Here is a 14,243-nt window from a genome sequence, read left to right as displayed (position 1 = left end):
CACGAATTCTTATTTCAAAAAAGCTTGTACTGGCTCCTTCCCCACCAAGGCCACCTGCCAAACAGAAATCCTGATCAGACACCACCTGGGTCGATGCAAATAGCTCTCCACCCCTTCTTTCAGCTCTTCTTTCCCACTTTCCTGCTGATAATTAAGGAAGAATTGTTACTCCCCACATTAAAAAAAAAAAAATCCAGATTCCTTACCTTAGTTTTAAAACTTGCCATTAGTTATCCCCACCTTACCTCCTGCTCTCTATTTTATAAATCCTCCACTCTACTCAATAAGCAGGCCAACTCCACTGTTTTCTCTAAGACACAGGTTATTAATATATTCATAGTGTGATTCCAGAGGTCAAAGTATGCTATCTGGACTTGCTGCAGTGTTGTAGTGAAGAAACCAGACTTTTAAAGGAGTTAGAAACAAAAGGGGAAATCTAAAGAGCGAGAGGGAACTAAGAGAAACACTCCACCCATAAATTGCTAGAGCAAGGTCATTAGTTAACGCTGAGTCCTGCTGGGGCCATCCAGGCAGATACTAGTATTCAAGGGTTGTTTGTAAACCTGGGGGAGAATAGTCACCATCTTGAATCTGCTCATTTCCACTGGGAGGAAAAAAAAAAAAAGAAAAAAAGAAAAAAAAAAAAAAAATATATATATATATATATATATATATATATATTTACCTTTTGAAAGTGCATATATATATATATATATATTTTTTTTTTTTTTCCTTTGAAAGTGACAAATCAAATACTAACTTGGGCCATTTGGTATCTGGACAGAATCAATTTCAAATACTAATCAAGCTCAATTCAGCCTGGGTCATTAATACAGATGGGCTTACTGCCCAAAAGTTCTAGTTTCAGGAATCAAATGAAAATGGGACTCTTCCAGTATTACGAGTGGACCAAGTTTTGAAAATATGCTACTAAGAGTTATTCAAATAAAATGCTTTAATAGTAAGCATATGGTTTTATTTACTATTGCTCTTTCATCCCTAAATAATTATATTCAATATTCATTTTGAAATTGGTATGAAGCCATGACAAAGAGGCCTAAGTATTTGGCAGCACAAAGCTGCACAATTTATCAATATTTGGTAAAGCAGAAACAGCGTTTATAAAGACCAGATGGTCTGTGCATATGAAATTTTAAGTAATGGATATCATTTACACATGAAGTATAAAGTGAAAATAGAGGTATAAAGGTTTTCTTTAGGAATACAGCAGGAGAGTGATTTCCTATTCAAGTCTCTGTTCCTACTTCCAAGGTCATAAATAATCTTCAATTGCTTTCATGTAAGAATCCAACAAGAATAGATCATAAAAATTACTGCAAAAGTATAGATGATAGAGCTACAGTGGGTATTAGAGATTATCTGGTCTCCTTGTTTTATAGATTATGAAACTGAGGTTCAGAAGATTGAAACGACTGAATTGCCCAACTGTGGGTACGCGGACCCCGAGTGGATGGCTGAGCCCTGGCACCAGCCATGCTACGTCATGCTTCCTCTCCGGATCGGATGTTACTGGTTAATACATTGTTAATATGCACTAAATACTGATAATTGCTTAGGTAGGAGGCCAAACACATACACAAGCAGCTTGCTACACGAGGTAAATAGGAAAGGGAAAAGAGAGACAAAAGAGAGACCACCGTTTTAGCATTTAACGAGAGCGGCTTGAGCAGTGGCAATGAGATAATGTGGGTCCTCATTGCATAAGTCAGCTAAACTTCTGGCAAAATACTCGGAAAGTCAAACAAAGCTTTTAGAAACAAATATAATAATCTGTTTACAATTGCCAGGACTGAGTTTAACATTAGCCATGATGTAAAATTTCCACACACAAACATGAATAAATTACATGTGTTACTTGTTAGAATACCCATAATTACATAAATCTTTATCTGAAATTGCAATATAATTCTGTTTAGGATTGGAAACATCACAGCCAACTTGCACAACTCTCTGAAGAATAAATTTGAGCATCATTCATCCAAAGATTATCCACAATCTGATTCCTGATGTAACTAAAAAAATGCAAACTAGAACAAATAAAATGACTGTGCTTTGAATTGCTAGAGAAGGAATTTAAACCTGACTATGTTTAAAACCATGTTTCAATAAAAGAAAAATAAAACCTCTCATTTAAGTCACTGATATCAACATGTTATACAGATGTCTATTCACTTCCAAATCCAAAATCTAATAAAAGTAAAGCAAATTTGGTTCTGAAGCTACAGCATTCCATTTATTAAAAGGAATGGAAATTACAGGTTAGTAATGTAAAATAAAAAGTAAACCGAAATACAAGGACAATACATTCACCCCTATTTCAAATAAATACATAAAATATATACCATATGTCTGTTTTCATTATAAAATGATTATTGAAACCCTGGTGATTTCCACACAAAGTTGTCTAAAGAAAGACGTCTTTAGTTTCTTAATTTGTGCCAATTAAAAATGCTAAAAGTGATGGAGCAGCCAGATGGCTCAGTTGGTTAGAGCGCGAGCCCTCAACAACAAGGTTGCCAGTTCAATTCCCACATGGGATGGTGCCCCCTGCAACTAAAGATTGAAAACAGTGACTGGACTTAGAGCTGAGCTGCGCCCTCCACAACTAAATTGAAGAATGACGACTCGGAGCTGATGGGCACTAGAGAAACACACACACTGTGTGTTCCCCAATATTCCCCAATAAAAAACTTAAAAAAAAAAAAAGGCAAGGCCTTTGTTATTATCGAAGGCAATGCAATCTCACTGAACTTTAAAAAAAAAAATGCTAAAAGTAAAAAATAGATAAGATACTTCATTTTTTTAAAATAAAAAAAGACAGTGTTAACCCAACAGTATAATCTACGAATAACTGCTGCCAAATACAGGACAACTAATTCCAAATTGGGAGAGGCCACCAAGAGCATATGCAGACCTCTGCAGAAAACACTCAAAGGGCACACTTGTCTGAAGTGGAAGACAGAGACCTTGACAGCCTACCTTTGATGAGCTCGGCCACCATTCGAACAGAGAAGCACATACAAGAGATGAAAACATAGGTGCCTTGGCTCTTGGCTCACCCTCTGTTTAAGCCTGCTGTGACTAGCTGAAAACCTCTGGATATTACTTTGAACTTGGATTGACTTGAAAAAGTGAGCTCCAGTAATGGGGACAGGCCATGAGAGAATTTGTCAAACACGTTTCCCATGACAGCTGGCAATGGAAGGGATGTTGAAGGTCTGAAAAAGGAAGAAGAGGAGACTTCAAGACATGCCAGCATTGCAAGAAAAATGAAGGGTGGAAATCTAGAAGAAAGAATTTTTCAGGCAGTAGTTTTCTTGTTTTGTTTTGTTTTAGCTTGGAGGTAGTTTATTAATGTCTACTGAATAAAAATAAATTCTAAATCATCCCATGATGAAATTACAAAGGAGACCTCCTGCTCATCTCAACTAAAAAGTGAATGTGAAACAAAAAGCAACATGTACCACCTCAGGCAAAAGACACAAACAATGTATCTTAATTACCCCTGCCATAGCCAAAGTGTTACTTTTCCTCAGTGTTCTTTTCTCCCAACACTAACTTCTCTCCCCACAAAAAAATGATATGATGATTGTAGTTTTTAAAAGCAAAGTAAACAGACTCTTATAAATTTGGTTTCTTAGAACTCTAAGATTTACATGGAGTAGATTATTGGGGAGTATTCTCTGAAACACTAAAAATGGGACAAAATGGTATAATGTGCCTTCCAATATCTTTTTTGTTGTTTTATTTTTAATTGTCAATGGCTGCACTGAAAAAAGATCACCTATGTAGAATTATCAAACATGTATAACCGGAACCCAGGAATGAGAGAAATATTAGACAAATAATATTAGACATTGAGGGGTATTTTGCAAAACAACTGAACTATATTCTATAAAAATGTAAGTGTCTTAAAAATTAACTATGACAAAAATTAAAATGTTGGAAGACTCTTCTGGAGTATAGGAGACTAAATTGACATAACATCTAAATGCAAAACTTCGTGATCAGATTTTTGGTAGAAGAAATTATATAAGGATATTAATTGAAAAAAAATGGGCAATATATTAGAGGATTGCACCAATTTTCAGCTGCCAGAATGTGATATAGAATATTCTTACTCTTAGAACACAGGTGTTGAAGTATTTAATGATAAAGTTACGCAAATAAAGATGAATGAATATCCAATTACATTTCTATAGACCTATGCTTTCTTATCTCTTGGGTAAATACCTTTGTGTGGAAGAGATATATCACGTGATCAATATATAATTAACTTTTTAAGAAACTGACAAACTATTTCCAAGGGGGGGATGCCATTTCACATTTCCCCCCCCAGTATTTGAGAGTTTCAGGGGCTCCACCTTTTTTCCAACACACATTTTTATTTTAGATGTTCCAAAAGTGTATAGTGGTATTTCCTTGTAGTTTTAATTTGTATTCTCTGATGAATAATGATATTGAGCATCTTTCATAAGCATTTTGTCATCCATATACTTTCTTTGGTGAAACGTCTCCTTCAATCTTTGACCATTTTTTAAATCAGGTTATTTCTCTTACTATTGAATTTTGAGAATAGACAGATAGGTAGGTAGGTAGGTAGATAGATGATAGGTAGATGATAGATAGATAGACAGACAGATAGATAGACAGATAGATGACAGATAGATAGATAGATAGATAGATAGATAGATAGATAGATAGATGACAGATAGACAGATAGATGACAGATAGATAGATAGATAGATGACAGATAGATAGATAGATAGATAGATAGATAGATAGATAGATAGATAGATGACAGATAGATAGATAGATGACAGATAGATAGATAGATAGATAGATAGATAGATAGATAGATAGATGACAGATAGATAGATAGATGACAGATAGATAGATAGATAGATAGATAGATAGATAGATAGATAGATAGATAGATAGAATCGATCCTCATTATTTGCAGATTCCATATGTGTGAATTTACCTAGTCACTTAAATTGATTGGTAACCCCCAAATCCATACTCTGCACTTTCAGAGTCAGGGATGGACATGTGCACAGGGGTGAAAAAAATTCAGTTTCCTAATGTGCACATTCCCAGCTGAGACCAAACAAGGAGACACTCCACCTTCTTGCCACAGCTTTCATACTGTAAACAAGTGTCATTTTCACGGTCTCCTTAGTGTTGTGTTTTCACATTTCGGGGCTTTTCCCTGGTAATTTTGTTATTTAAATGGCCCTAAACATAGTGTTCAAGTGCCGTCGAGTGTTCTTCTGTGCAGGAAGTTCTGTGATGTGCCTCACAGTGTGTTAGACAAGCTCCCTGCAGCTACCAGTTACCGTACTGCGGGCCATGAGTTCAATGCTAATAAATAAGCAATATATGTTAAATAAGGTATCTTGAACAGAAACACACTAAAAACAAGGTTCGTATTTATCAGTCGATGCATATATTGTGACCAGAGGCTTACAGGAACCTAACCTTTAAATCTCCCAAGGGCAATAGTTCAGAATTCACTAATTCAGTGTTTATGACAATATAATATTATAAACTTTGATTACCATAATTGGAATATCATAAAGTTTACCATAAGTAACGAGGCCATATACTTGATAAAGTATATATATCTATATCTATCTATCTATCTATCTATCTATCTATCTATCTATCTATCTACACACACATATTTCCTTCCAGGCTATTATTATGACTTTATGTTTTAAACAATGCAAAGAACAAAATGTCTTAATTTTGATGAAGTCTAATTTCCTTTTTGTTTTTTTATGGATTATGTTTTTGGTATCTTATCTAAGAAATCTTTGCCTAACCTAAGGTTCCTTTCTCCTCTCTATAGTTCTAGAAGTTTTACAACTTCTAGTTTCTAGTTTCTGGAAGTTTTAGTTTTACACTGAGGTCTATGATCCGTTTGGAGCTACTTTTTACATACAGTTTAAGGTATTAAGCAAAGTTCACTGTATACGGATATACATTTGCCGAAGCATTTTTTTTGAAATCTATTTTGTTCATAGATTTGCCTTTGCAGCTTTGTCACACATCACTTGGCCATATATAGTCAGGTCTAGTTTTGGACCCTCCATTCTGTTTCAATAGTCTATTTGTCTAACTTGATGTTAATACCATCTGTCTTGTTTGTTGTAACTTAGTAAGTCTTGACATGGGTGATATGAGCACTCCGACTTTGTTCTTTTACAAAGTTCCTCTTGCAATTCTAGATTTTCCATATTTATTTCTATATTCATTTTAGGATCTGCTTGTCAATTTCTTGGGGGAAAAAATGCCTGTTGGGATTTTGATTGGGATTGATTTGAATCTATAGATCAGTTTGGGTAGAATTAACACACTAGCTATATTGTGTCACTGTACCATTAACATGATACATCTCTTCATTTATTTACATCATCTTTCATTTTTATAGTTTTCAGCATAATAATTTTTGCATATCTTTTGTTACATGTATCCTTAAGAATTTCCTATTTATCATGCTATTTTAAATGATGCTGCATTTTTTAATATCCAAGGACACACTGCTTATATATTGATCTTATGTCCTGGAATTGTGTCAAAATCGCTTTTCAATTTTCAATATAAGTTAGTGTCAAGGGGGGAACGCTACACACGATAATAAAATGCAGAAATGTTGAGTGATTACAATGTGTGCATTGTAGCAGTATGAATGCAGTGTTTTGACAATACACACATTGTCAGAGAATGAGAAAAAACAGTAAGTTTCCAAAACCATTTGTTAACAAAATATAAACAGAACGTACTTTCATATGGTTGCTGAACAAATGATGGATTGAATCATTTAAAGCCTGAATGCAACAGCTTGGTTTCCAACTTGTGATAGTTCATTAATAGTTAAGAAACTTAACCCAGTCAATTTGCATACGGATTAGGTTTATTAAAACCTCATATCAAAATCAATAAGTGGAGACCACCTAAATAATATCCCCCCTCAAAAACTGATTTATTTACGTGAGAAACTGCTTTTGTCAATCCAAGTCCAACTCTTGAAAACTTAGAAAGAGAGGGAGCTCAGACAAGAGATAATAAAATTTCAGAAGGTTTTAAGTAGTGCTACCCAGAAACGCAAAATCAGGCAGAAAGGAGGGATTGGACAGGGATAGGAAGACAGAGAGACCACAAGAAACAGAGTCTATACTGACTAATTGATTTGCAGGGTCTGGGGGAGCAAGGGTAGGCTCAAAGGTCCCAATATACTTAGCTGGAAGTAATAATGACCCCTGAGTAATACACAAAGTATTTCCCCCGATCGTCTCTTACCACATTGTTTCACAAAGGTCATCTATGGGAAGGTAGGAATCTGCTGTCCAATCCTGTCTACAAAAAACACAGAATGCCCCCTCATACTCAATCCTTTAGTGTGGCTTTGCCAGATGAAATAGCATTTGGCCTGGTTTTAGCTATTAAAAGAAAAAAAATCAAGGTTTTGTGTTCTGTGTGAATTTTTAAATGGTTTCATGCTTATATATATTTTTGGAATAGAACTCCAATCAATTCTATTCAAAATCTGAAAATTGAGGAAACAAAAAAATGAAACAACGAAATACTCAATATGGTTTCCTAGACCAAAATTCACACTCTTTTTTTAAAATTATAAATCGCATCTACGATACCTGCGACAAATGTCTGTTTAGCAAGGCAAGACCATCCTTACAATGTATTAGGAAAATAAATGATTATAAATATAATTATGATCAATTTTAAACTGAGTGATTTTCATCAGACATCTTAACACCAAGAAGACATACTTTATTAAAAATACATATAAGTGTTTAAAAAGCAATGCATGTCACTACCTTTGAAATTAATGAAAAATAGAACATAAATGCTCATTAAGCTTAGCGTTTGCATATACTCCTAAGAGTAAAGGGGACCTCCATCAGTAATTTCTTCAAACCCCTCCTGTAAGTCTCCCCAAACATCCTGCAGCAAGACCCTTGTGCCGCTAGACAGAATGGCTCTCACTGCTACCGCCACTTTAAGGAAGGGTCTCTAAATCTGAAATATTCTAGAATCTAAAGGTCTTACCAAGTATAGGTCCCCTCTGGATATCCTCTTCAAAATAAAAAGAAACCATTTCTTCTAATTCCACTCTTTTGGGGGGACAGATTAACAGGAATCTATTTTATCCAATGTAACTTCTCAAAGGCAGCTTTAAAGGAACAGTTAGTCCTTTCTTTTCTGAGGGATTTCCTTGGATGATAAAATGATAAAAAGACAATGATAAAAATGCCATTGTCTCCATTTCCTTTTACTCCAAGACGCCATTTCTATTTAATTATGAAGTCACGTTTTCTTCCTTCGGGACTCAGCTTGAGGAGTATTACGTCCCACATTAAATTTGATCCTCCCATTTTTAACCCTTATGCATAACTCTGTTTTATGAACTCTAGTACCTATCCCTCCTCATATCGCTATATAATCACATAACATTTCTTTAGAGAAAAGCAAAATACTCAACTTTTCTATTTAAATAGAGGTATAGCAAACTTATAGCAGGCATTAAATATGTAATAAATTTAGAGAAACTGGTGATTTTTTTTAAACAACCCAAGTTACCAGAAGTTCTTCCTTCTCCAGGAAATGCAAATGGTCCACAAAGATCTGCTAAATTTTTTTCTGTGTGTTTGCACTTTCTAATCAGACAGCATTCGCCAGTCAGCTTTCCCTGCGTCCTTCCTTGTTTTCCTACTGACCCACCATTGCAACCCCCCAATCTCATTTCTTCCACTTTCTGCTTGTTCCTCATTGTTTCTCCTATTCCTTTTCCAGACACGCATTTTCTGTGGTCTCAGAATATTCAGTAACAACTCCAATTCCAGCCACCAACACAACAGCAAACCTTAGATGGACAAAGAGAAAGTTCCCATGGTTGTGCCTTGTTTCCTGAGGCGGTGCTTTGAATGAACTCTGCCGGGGATTATCTCTACGAATCTACAGTGTATAATATTAAGTTGTAAGGTCACTAAACACTATGATTCATCACAGATAATCTGGGCCAGACGTGAATTTTGTTTTTCTTGCCTTTTCAACTTATTTTCTTTATCTACATTACATTTTTAAGCACCACTGCCAACCAACCATTGCCCTCCCTTTGGAATCTTACCGTAGCACACCACTGAGACTTCACCTATGAATTTTGTGTGACTATCTACATACAACCAGTGGCAGGGCTGGGGTGTATCACTTGGCAAAATTTGTATAACTTATCACAAATTATTATCTGAATAAAACAAGTCCAATAAATTAGACCAATTAAATCAAGCTTATCTACAGGTTATTGTGGTATCTTCCCAGATTATGTTTTAGTTTTAAGTATAGGTCCTTAAAAAATAATCCAGTCACCTATCTAGAAATGTAAAGTGTCCTATTGTGGTCACTACAGATTATATCTGATAGAAAAGACAGGCTAGTCTTTGGGACTGGGATCTGTGAGCAGAGGCTAGGAATTTGTCTTATTCTTATTGATTCTAAAATTATATAACCACCACCATGCTGTAGATGTGAGTGGGGAACCTGGTGGTGAAATCTGTAGAAATTACACTGTATGATTTTGTGGATGAAAAACAAACATGTGGGGTGTGTTTACATGTATACACAAACATTTATTCAATTTCAAAAGCTTTCTTTGTAATGTGGCAAGAATTTTGAAGTAAGACCTTGCTTTTGTTTTTTTTGTTTGCTTTGTTTGTTTTTAATCGAGCTTGTCTCTTTTCCATTAAGTTTTGGCTTATTTACTCTAACTGTGTATTACTTTTAAGTCTCTTTCAAATTTGTGACTTGTGATTTTTTTTTTTTAACTTCAGTTTACCCAATTCTGAGTGGGCAATAACTTGGTTTAGCAGGTTTACTGAATTGAAAATCAATAAAGGGCACAGTAGAAGTCTACCCAGACAGGATAAGTTCATAAATCCTCACAGCCTTTCCGGCCCATGGAGCAGGCTCAACATGGAGAAATGGTAAGAACCACTTATGCCTGAAAGCAGTAAAAAAAAACATTTTTACTGGCTCTAAACAGTTCAATGTCCTTCTACTTCTTCCAATATAAGCGAGGGTAAAAACCCAAGAGTCAGACAAACTCATAGGAATTGAGAATTTCCATACATTTTAGAAATCGCTAATTCCAGCCCTTTTATTTCATAAATAAACAGTAACCAAGAAATTAAGTGACTTATTTAGTTCTGCCAAATAATTAGTGAAAGAAATACATCAGACCGCAAGTCTCTCAATTTCCAAGCCAGCACATTTTACTTCTCTGGACTTCCTCTCCACAAAAACCTCTTTTACAATCAATCAATCAATGTGTGCGTGTGTATTTCTTAGCCTATAGTTATATTTTTTCATACATTCATACAGATCCCTCTTCAATAATAAAAAGCATCGCTTGCCATGGAATTATATTATTTATCACCCTTCAAATAACTCCTCTAAAATTGCTTTAGAGCCATTTCTGCTATTAGAATGTGTATTCCCTGACTATTAAATAGCTGTTTTATTCATTTACTTGACATCACTGAGACCCTACTCATGCAACATACTATATAGTTGGTGCTTGGTATTTAGGCATAAGCACTTGCCCTTGTAGTACTGATGGTAGCTCAAGGGAGGAAACAGATGGATACTACAATAATTACCATAAAAATAAATACACATAATAAAGAGTCTGACTCCATTTTTGATGTTTGATTGCTAACAGCTTTCAAGACTTACCACTTCCTCTTTTCTTTACGCCCCACATCTGGACAAACAGATAAGGAACCCCAGTGTTTCCTCTTTTCCTTGGTGCCAGTGGGAAGTGTGTGTGTGTGTGTGTGTGTGTGTGTGTGTGTGTGTGTGTGTCTACAGAGTCTTCTATATTATACATATGAAACATATCAACAAGAAAAATGGATTTGATTTTTAACAACCACTGAATTATTCCAGAATATTTATCGGGTACCTTCTATGTGCTGGAGAGAGTACTAGGTACTAGCGATTAAACAGTAAACAAGACAGACATGGCCCCTACCCTTACATCCATTCCCACACACGAGCCACAGATTCTGCCTCTATAAATTAGAAAATCCAGGTAGTTCTTTTGGAGTGCAGCTCACTTCTTCATGGGCCACACTTTGTATCTCACCTTTAAGGACCTGTTGAGACAAGTCTAGTTATAGGTCTAGAAGCAAAGAGGGCTGGGGCCTGGCTTCTGAGGAAAATTATCATTGTCTTGACAGCAACTGCCTCAGGGGCGGCCATTCCTGTTTCCCCAGGCAGTGCAGAATTAATTCTCTCACATAGAGATGGAAAACCCATACCACTGGGGATGGGGAGACCTTCCATTGGCAAAGGAGACTCATCATCATTTAGGACTCAGTGTTGCCAGCTTCAGCAGGGTCTCCCACACATCCCCAATCCAAAGTAAAGAATCCCATGTTTTCCCCAATCAATGCCCTCATTGTAATATACGTAGATGATCTAAGAGGCTGGGAGCTCAACTGACACGGTAAATCAGCCAATCACAGGATGAAGGCCTGTAATTGGTTTTCAGCAATGTCAGCCCTGTGGTTACAGGAGATAAGGGTCTCCTTCAGGGCACACAGGGAAGCTCTGAGGTCACTTCTGTGGCTTGACCTGGGAATGAAATACCTGAGCTCATCCTTTTATTTCCCCACTTTATCCAGAGGCAATAGGAACAACCAACCATTATCATCATATTTCTTAGTTTTTCAGAATGTTCAAAAGTATCATATACAGAGTTACTTAGCTCCTCAGTAAGTGCTGACTAGGAGTAACCAATGCAGATATTTTGATAGCTCTAAACAGTTCACGCCATAGACTCCGTGTTCTCTTTACTACTGGAGATACTATCATTACCACCTTTAAATCTAATCAGATTGGAGAAGCAATTCCAGAAACTCCAGAACCAATTCAGAAAATTCATTCTTAAAAATTTTGTTCCTCTAGAACCACTCTTGGTACCAAATCTATATTAGTCAGGGTTCTCTGGGGAATAGAACCAATAAAATATTGGTTGAGATAAATATAAAGAGCTTTAATGTAAGGGATTGACTCACATGATTATGGAGGCTGAGAGGTCCCAGGGTCTGCAGTCTGCAATCCGAAGCCCAGGAAAGCTGGTGGTGCTGCTCCAGTCCTAACCTAAAGGCCCGAGAACCAGGGGACCAATGGTGTGAGTCCTGGTCGGAGTCGGGAGGCCTGAGAACCAAGAACACACATGTCTGAGGGCAGAAGATGAAGATCGCAGCTCAAGCAGGGAGCAAATTTGTGCTTTCCCTCCCTTTGGTTCTCTTCAGGCGCTGAGTGGAAGGGATGAGGCCCACCTGTATTGGTGAAGGCGATCTTCTCTACTCAGCCTACCGATTTAAACAATGGGCTCTTTTGGAAACACCCTCACAGTCATACCCAGAAATAATGTTTTACCAGCTACTTCACCATCCCTTTGACCAGTCAAGTTAACCTTCACATATAAATATTCGAAAAATTATAAAAGCATAACAAACAGAACTGTCTATCTAATGGAAGTTGACAGATAAATAAAATATGTTGGAAAGTACCTAGATTTCTGAGAACCTTAATAATAATAAAGTCTTAAAGTAGTCAAGACACTGAAAGCAATTATTCCAAGGTTCAATATTGCTCTTCCTCTTTAAAAATGTATTAATATCTGTCATGCGGGGTCTCTGCTCCCACTCCCCACACAAGAACACAGGATATGGTGAGGCCAGAAAGGAACACCCATGGAGCCATAGGTAGGGGAGTCACACCACTATATTCTCGCTGGCGGCTGGGTTGGAGACATAGGAAGCAGGAGCCACACGATCCGCAGCCTGCCATCCGCTTCTCTGCCAACAAACCAACCCACCAACGTAGCCACGGCAGTTATATCAGTGGCTAATGGCTAACCGGTAACAGCTGATGGCCATCTACTACTGGAACTAGCACCTTTCCACGTGAGGCTGAGAGCCTGGAAACTGCTCTCTGGGACTCTATTCCCATGATATCCAAATTCATTTTGAAATAATATTGTCAAAAACTGTAATCAAATTAATCCCCCAAGTAAATCCAAAATTAGGCTTGGCCAAATGTTCCTCATAAAATAGAACTTATAAGAAATTCACAAATATAATTATCATTTATTCTCATTATAAATTACAATAAGTTATCTACATACTAAAATTTGAAATGTAAATTTTTTAAAATTCTGGAATCTCTGTCTCCTTACTTTTTCCCAAAGTTCCCGTTTTTAATTCTAGAAATATATTTAATGTATTTATGAAATATATACATTTCAAATATTAGTTTTGAAAAAATCCTTGTAGCTAAACATTAAATACAATGTATGTATAAACTACAACATATTTGAGGCTAATCTATATGAGCAAAATCATACTATTACTGAATATCTTAATCTTTATGGGTATATTACTTTCCTCTATTTGTCTTTTAAAGGCCCTTATTTATAGTAGAGGCAATAAAATTTTGCAAATCTATTTCACAAGGTCATCAAGAAGTATTTAAATTATGATACAATTATTGTCAATCAAAGAGCATAACAAGAACTTTAATAAAAATTTTAAACTCTATTTTCTTTTGAATCAACCAAGATTTGTATAGTTGTTTGTTAGTTATTATTATTATTATTACTTTTACTTTGACAGCCAGTGAATTTCACAGAGAAACAATAAACAAGAGATTTTATTCATTTATTTTTCAAGACAGTGATGCATTCCCTTATTGCTTCAGGATATAAAGCATGTGTCCTATGAAGGAGTCATTGACAAATGCATTTATGCGTTTCTACTCTATTGACAAGCTTTTACACATAAATTAAGGATTGGTCTCTAAAACTCATATTTTGATTTGACAAAAAAAAAAATAAGCTACATTAGGTTGAATTTAAATTTATTTTCAACGCTTTTAAGGTAAATGCACATATTCATCTAAACAATATTGTGGCTGCCCGTTCGAAAAACTGAGAAAAAATATGTTTAGATATTCACAATTAAATCAAACATACATTTATATTGAAACTGCATAATAAACGATAGTCAGATGAAAGATGGTAAAGCTTCTTTGTCCATGATTATACTATGAGATTAATTTTATTTTGATAGTTTCATATTGAATAGGAAAATGTTTTAGTGCTTGTTAAAAAGAAAGTCAATACAAGAAAA

At 35.8% G+C, this 14,243-nt stretch overlaps 1 long non-coding RNA gene across 1 annotated transcript in view; it reads right to left on the bottom strand.

Annotated features, from left to right (window-relative positions):
- The window catches only part of LOC148757626 (uncharacterized), a 155,883-nt gene that overhangs the window by 36,299 nt on the left and 105,341 nt on the right, over positions 1 to 14,243 (bottom strand). The window contains exon 2 of the long non-coding RNA XR_016021677.1: positions 12,123 to 12,264. This is a non-coding gene — a long non-coding RNA (uncharacterized LOC148757626). The remainder of the gene's footprint in view (positions 1 to 12,122; positions 12,265 to 14,243) is intronic.

The sequence above is a fragment of the Rhinolophus sinicus genome, chromosome 7 (assembly GCF_057876585.1).
Source record: "Rhinolophus sinicus isolate RSI-liver-muscle chromosome 7, RSI-T2T, whole genome shotgun sequence".
Lineage (NCBI taxonomy): Eukaryota > Metazoa > Chordata > Mammalia > Chiroptera > Rhinolophidae > Rhinolophus > Rhinolophus sinicus.
The sequence above is the reverse complement of the archived record's forward strand: the minus strand, read 5'-3'. Positions and strand labels throughout refer to the sequence as shown.